This window comes from Paramisgurnus dabryanus, chromosome 6 (genome assembly GCF_030506205.2).
Source record: "Paramisgurnus dabryanus chromosome 6, PD_genome_1.1, whole genome shotgun sequence".
Classification (NCBI taxonomy): domain Eukaryota; kingdom Metazoa; phylum Chordata; class Actinopteri; order Cypriniformes; family Cobitidae; genus Paramisgurnus; species Paramisgurnus dabryanus.
The window spans coordinates 45,645,581-45,652,837 of NC_133342.1; the positions used below are offsets into that span (position 1 = coordinate 45,645,581).

At 37.0% G+C, this 7,257-nt stretch overlaps 1 pseudogene; it reads right to left on the reverse strand.

Moving 5' to 3' along the window:
• Positions 1–244: 244 nt before the first annotated feature.
• Positions 245–6,983, reverse strand: LOC135767340 (uncharacterized; annotated as a pseudogene).
• Between the last annotated feature and the right edge of the window lie 274 nt (positions 6,984–7,257).

Here is a 7,257-nt window from a genome sequence, read left to right on the forward strand (position 1 = left end):
GATCAACATTTTGAGCTGGCTGTTCACCATGCTGTGAATGTGCTGGACTGAAATCAGCAACATGAACACTGTTCAAATGTCTTCGAAAACCTGAATACGTGCAAAACTGTCGACTACAGCCACCTAACACATAACAGCTTAAACTTTAAAGAAGGATAAAAACTGTGCGTGACTCTCAAGTGAGATATCAAAGTGTGGCTACTTGAATGCAAACTTTGACAACAAAAACACCTTAACATTTAACCTAGTTTAAAAGCTTTGCACGTAACTCCTTTACTCGGGGAGACTCACTGGAAAGTCCAACATCGATGTTGTAGATTGTAGTCTGCAGAAAGGTAAAAATGTTGACAAGGGCTTCCTCGTATGACAGGTTAAAAACGTAGTGGACTTTGAAGAGTTCATCTATAGCACTCAAAGAGCTGGTTCCAGCACAGGAGATGAGATGTTTGTCCACAACCACATAGAAGTTGTCGCTTCTGCTCTTAATCCTTCCTAATCCAAGCAGGTATGGCTGGTGGCTCTGCCTGCCACTGAGATGGTCTTCAATACTGGTGCAGGACTGAAAAAACAACCCCAACAATAAAAATCTGATTTTACAAACTAAAAACAAACACATTACAGTGTGTAATGATGAATGCAGACAACCTTGTGCTGAACCAAATCATAAATAAGAAATGACTAATATCTCAAATCAGGGGCGTTGCTAGACATAAAGCTCTACTGGGGCACAGGCCCCCATTTTTTTTTTCTTGAAAGCCTGCGGTGTGCAAGATACAATTTCCTTTGCTTAACCCACTATTCCAACATTGCAACAAGTACTGGGAAAGACAAACATTTATTTAAAAATATTTAAGTATCATCTTCATATATACATATATACAACATAATTAACATGTTTAAAGGCATAAAATGTTTGGAAATAATGGCTGGAGAGAAAAAAATGTTATGCACATTTGCATTTTACATAACAATGATTAATAACTTCTTTTTTTTATTTTTAAGAATATTTTCATTTTATGACTACTAAAAAATCTATCTTAGTTACTGCTAACTGATTATGTAATGACCTAGAGCTAGTGAACTAAATATTAATTTCATATCTGAAAATACAGAACAGTATAACACAGTTTTTGTATGTGAACAATGCAATTTTATAGACTATTAACAGAGGTTTTCCTGAAATTTTCCCTCTAATGTTTAAGCCCTGACAGGGTAGGATGTTATGTGTCTTTACTCCCTTAAATTCATCATCTCTCATTTTTCCTTCCCTTTTCCTGCTTTGCACAAAACATTTCTGATATCCATCACATGCGTCAATGAGATTTTCATTATTATTTAGAAACTTACTTTAGTCTCGCCATGTTTTCATAAACCAACTCAATCGCGTGTACTTTGTATGCGGCTGCGCACGGCAAAACAGTCGCGTGCACGCCTCAATTCATGTCCGCGTCCGCGCACCCATTCATGTCCGTGCGCCGACGCGGACATGAATTGAGGCGTGCACGCGTCAGTGCGACTGTTGCGTCGCTTTTTCAAACGTGAATTGGGTAACTACATTGCATATAGATCCGTTTTGCCGCGATTGTCTTTGTAAAGGAATAAACTAGTTAACTGCTAAATGTAAACTTGAGATTTACACAGGGGCACAAAAGATTTACACTGGGGCACGTGCCCCAGTAAAAGGGGTCTAGCGACGCCCCTGTCTCAAATTCAATGTGACCCTGTATGTAAATCCAGGCCAAAGTTTCAATCTAATTCTACTAGTAGAAACAAACACATTCACAAAGATTTGCAACAGTATTATGAGTTTTACGTTGTGGAAATGCACAAGTCTATCAACAGCCTCTGTTGCACTGATCTTGGTCTTCTTCCTTCCCAAAGAAGGTGGCAGGAGATGCAATAGTAGCAGGATGGATGACATATCACTGTCCCAATCTAAACAAGTGGATATTATGTTTTAGTTCTTACAAAAACACAGAAAATCAGGGTAAATCTGAAGCTATAACATCCTCAAAAATCATGCTAACCATTTTCAGATCCTTCTCCCACTGCTGCTTTGGGAAGACATTGAATTTCTGCTGTCGAAGTAAGAGACCTGGCTTCATTGATGATCTTGTGCTTGAATGCTGTCTCCCACCTCTCAAGCAACTTGTTGGATGTTTCAGCATTGAACAGAAGAGCAAAGTCCTAATTTATCTAATATTGAAGCATATTTCAAGACAAATATGAGAAAAGCAGGACTCAAAATGGATTGTGTGTGCATGTGATAATTTTGATAGACTATGAAATAAAAACCAAGAAATATTTCCAAAAGATGTTTGATATTGCTTGTGACAGTCATATCTCAAAAATACGCCATATGCTGTCTGCATCAGATGCAGAAAAGCTTATCCATGCTTTTATGACCTCTAGAATAGACTATTGTAACTCGTTACTCAGGGGATGCCATGCAAATCAGGTAAACAAGCTACAGCTGGTTCAAAACGCCGCCGCAAGAGTGCTTACTCGATCTAAAAAATATGACCACATTAGTCCAATTCTGGCATCTTTACACTGGCTACCAGTTAAATATCGCATACAATTTAAAATATTACTAATCACCTACAAAGCCTTAAATGGCCTAGCGCCCTCGTATATTAAAGAACTACTATCAGAATACAATCCACCACGTAAACTGCGATCACAAAATTCGGGTTACTTAATTATCCCTAGAATATCAAAAGTGTCTAAAGGTGGTAGATCCTTTTCCTACTTAGCCCCTAAGCTCTGGAATGATTTACCAAATAATGTTCGAGTATCAGACACAGTCGAACAATTTAAATCTAAACTTAAGACATTCTTCTTTAACAAAGCATTCACATAGAATGTCCAGTAAATGTACTTTTCCCGCAGTAGTTATTTTGTCTAGAACAAAGCACTCACATACCTCATATGGGTAATTTACTCTTGCCGCAATAGTTAGCCTGTCTGGAACCAAGCTGAATTAAACCACTATAATGTATGACACTTGCATTACATGCGAACGGCCCCTACGCTAATAGAATTCTGTTTTTGTCTCCCTGTCTCGTCCTCGACCCTGAGGACAATGAGACAAACAGACCCAGTTCCTGTTGCTGTGAAGGTCATCGCACCACTGATCTACTGGCTGTCCTTCAACGTGACGCCCAACCGATGCGCGACCAACGGCCACCGGCTGAACCAGTTTAATCCGCTTACACGCTTCCTATCCCTACCGTGTCTATATATTATAAATATAAATATTAATTTCTCCCTAGGGTTTTTTGTCCTTCTAGGAGTTTTTCCCACCGGGTTTTCTCCTAGGGGGTTTTTTAGTCCCAGGGAGAGTCAGCCATCTTTGGCTTAACTTAGCACTTTACTGTATACGTTACATTATTAATATGCTCGCTTACACGGTTTTTTATCCTTAGCCGCTATATTCTACTTCTTATACTATGTATTGATTTTCAATGTTCTCCTCTACATCTACTCATGTAAAGCTGCTTTGCAACAATTAACAATTGTGAAAAGCGCTATATAAATAAAATTGAATGGAATTGAATTGAACAGTAATTATGAGGCCAATTACCCAAGTGAAAAAATTACACTACCTACTTGAATTACTCTATTTTCAACATACTAATTTTGTACTTAATATACTTAAAATTCTTCTTTAGTACTTAGGATAATTTTAAGAACATCTAAGTGTACTTATCTGTGCTATTTTGAGATTCCATTAAAATTAACTAAAATGTATTAAAAATATTTAGGTACCACTTGTTGTAAATTTGAACCCATCTTTGTATGCAGAGATTGCTTGTTAAAATCACATTTTAGTTAATGTTTATGGTGTCTCAAAATAGCACACTTAGATGCTATCTTAAGTACTAAATAATTTTAGTGTATTATGTACAAAATGAATGTGCGAAAATAGAGCACTTTATGTGCATTATGACATGCACTACTTTTTCACCTGGGTACAACTCTGTATGACTGTCTGTACACCATGCAGGAGCAAAAATGATAAATCTACAACGAGGGCTATGTAGTAAAAATGACAAAAAGCCAGCATATCTAACATATACACTTAAAACCTTATCTTCGTAGAGAAAGGAGTGCTATATTTACCAATCCTTTCACATCCAAAAATCTTGGAAAGATCTTTAGGATGTCAGCTGATCTTTCGGGGTTGTGTACGAGTTCTTGTCTATGCTTAAAAGTCTCCTTCATCTTTTGCATAACTTCAACTTCATCAGCTGTGAGGACAAGGAAAGAAATTGCTTCCCTGCATGCATCTCCCTCAAGTTGCTGACCATCATCTATCCTTCTTCGGCGACTTGGCCCTGCGATTTCAGAGACTTCTAAGCAACAACGTTTTGGATTCTTTCTTGACAAAGTTTTAAGGCGCCAGGAAATAAACCCTGTTCCTTTTTCTGGATCATAGAAATGTTCCTGTCATAAAGACAACAGAAAATTATTTGGTAAGACCTGAAGTCAGTTTCATTTTATAAACTGGTACTGCATCATAACATAGAAAATAAACAACTAAAACAAAAACCTCTTTAGCAAAAAACTGGCACTGAAGTCATCATACATAAACATGTTTAAATAGGCAGAGACTAGTAGCAATATAGTCAGAAATATGCTAATTAGCATGTCAAAAATAAATTTTGAATCTAATTGGGACCTTAAGAATCGATTCAGAATTAATTTATGAGGGTCAAAACCATTCCCACACCTAGTTGCAACAACATGAACACATTATTCTTACATAGCCTTTTGTTGAAAATGGGTCTCTCAGGGCAGGAAAAAGAGAAACAATGCCCAGGGCATAAGTCTCACGCTGTTGGCGGGTGGGGATCCTTCTGTAAAGTTTATAAAAAAAAGTGAGCTAAATGTAAACTCTAAATTCTCTATGCAAATTGACAAAGTATGTATGGCAGCTATTTGTATTTGTTGCATATGAGCACAGAAATTTTACCCATTAATCTCCGTCATGTGACTAACAACAATATTAACAAGTTGCCGTCTGGTGCTGTGCTTTAAAGTTTTGGTTGCCTGGTATTCTTCAAGCACTTCCTCACCACCAGATTGTTTTTCCAGGGTATCTTGGACAATCTGATTAAGTATAATGACAATAAAGGTGAATTTTTAAGAAGTAAAATTATGAAAAGTAATTTTTATGAACAATTTAACAATGATATTAAAACTTGTCTAAATACCCTTTTTGCCTTTTCAACATTGAAGGTTTCACTACTGCTGCTGGCATTTGCTGCCTGATTGTGCACTGCTTGGTCCGTGTTAGGGGTGGGCGATATGACCAAAATCTTCTATCACGATAGGATTAATTTTATATCATGATAACGATATGTATCACGGTAGAGTTTTTTATGTTTTAATAAGGTTTAAATCTTTAATACCATAGACATGTTCATAATTCTCACAAAAAACATATACAAGCATAGAAAGAAGATAAAAACAAACAAAACTCAAGCTCTCTGAAGATACACAGTCAATAAGAATGATAATAAATAATTATGCATGTATGTATAGGCCTATATATATTTTTATTTAAGGTAGAAAAGTGATTTAATCAGGAGCAGTGAGAGATTTTTTTCTCAATCCTGTTTGATTAACACGAGTGACAGACAGGAGCAAAATTAGGTAACTTCCCTTTTAAGACCAAAGTCCGGATCCAATACACTGTTACACATGGCTTTCTCTTTTAGCTGTTTACTTTCTCTTAAGACCTTACTGGTCGTGTTTATGATGATGCTTGCAAAGACGGGAATTTTGACGCATATGTGTATTTAAGGCCAATAAAGCGGGAAAAATGCTCACAAGCTTAATAAGCAGAGGTCGCGCGACTTGCGCGCTCCTCACAGACAGAAAGAGCAGCGGTTGCGCGACTTGTCCGCTCCTGACACACAGAAAGAACGCACGCATACAGATCTGTTGTCTGTGTTTCAATGGCTTAAAATAACTTGTTTTAAAACTGCAGTGCTTAAATACGTGTACAAACGTTACGTTTTCGCGACCACACGCACAGGAGCGTGACGTGGGCACGTAACCTCGATAGAAACGATAGTCCAAAATCTCTACCGGTTGACAAATTTCTACCGGTTAATTTTGTCTACCGGTTTATCGCCCACCCCTAGTCCGTGTCATCATGGTCAGTTGAAGAGAGTGAAAGGGTATCAGTAGACATGCTGGAAGTTGAGGATCTTGTGGGTGTAAACTCTGAGAGAAACAAAAGCACAACAATTTTCATGTTTTCTGTCAACGCTTTACTTTGAACAGTGTGACAAACAAGAGTTTTACGGTGTTCTTTTTGCTGAATTTTGCAGGGCCCTCCATCACAAAGTACAACAACAAAAACAATAGTAATCATAAGAATGCCCCAACAGTGTAATATTGTGTGACCACTTAGCACTGTGTTATAGCTTTCTTAAGATGAATTGCTTGTTATATTGCTAATATGTGCCTTAAACATAAGGCACTTCAAATAAGAGCATTTGCCAAATTAATACAAATAAATGTGTTTCACACATTTTGCTTTATCACAATGTTACATTACAATGAAGAAAGTCTGAAGTGTTGCTTTATATTTACCTCCAAGTATGTTAGGAAGAGTTTCTTCTGGAGGCCTTACAGTAAAACATATATCTGGACTGGCTTGAATCAATTCTTGGAAGACGTCCTCCTCCACATTGGTGTCAGTGTCATCAAAGACTTGGAGAGATGTAGTTCTTGTAAATCCAAATTTGTTTTTAACTGAAAAATACAATAACAATAATTTTAATTTATTTTCATATTTAAGTCAAACATTTAAGGCAAATAGCACATTTGAAACCTAAAGATAAGACCTGTAGACATCTGATATCATCAATCATTCAAATGCCTCAATAGCTGCTATATAAGCACATCTAAACCTACCTTCAGTAAGAAAATCCTGGAATGTAAAATCGTCAAGCAATTTTACCCATTTCTTCACACCTTTACACTGAACTTAAACCAGCATGACGAAAGCTGTTGGAAAAAAATAAGTAACATTAGAAAATCTTGTGCTGTTAAAATCTACAGAAAGCAGCAGCTACAATTATATCAGTCATTGTCATTAACTTTGACTAATAGCTTAGTAAATGTCATAATGTAATTACAAATATTACATGTAAGTAAATCTAAAGCAACTTAATTCTCATGTTCAGGCCAGCTGACAGTCTTGCCTGGGCCCGGGACAAGATAATCTTAGAGGGCCCC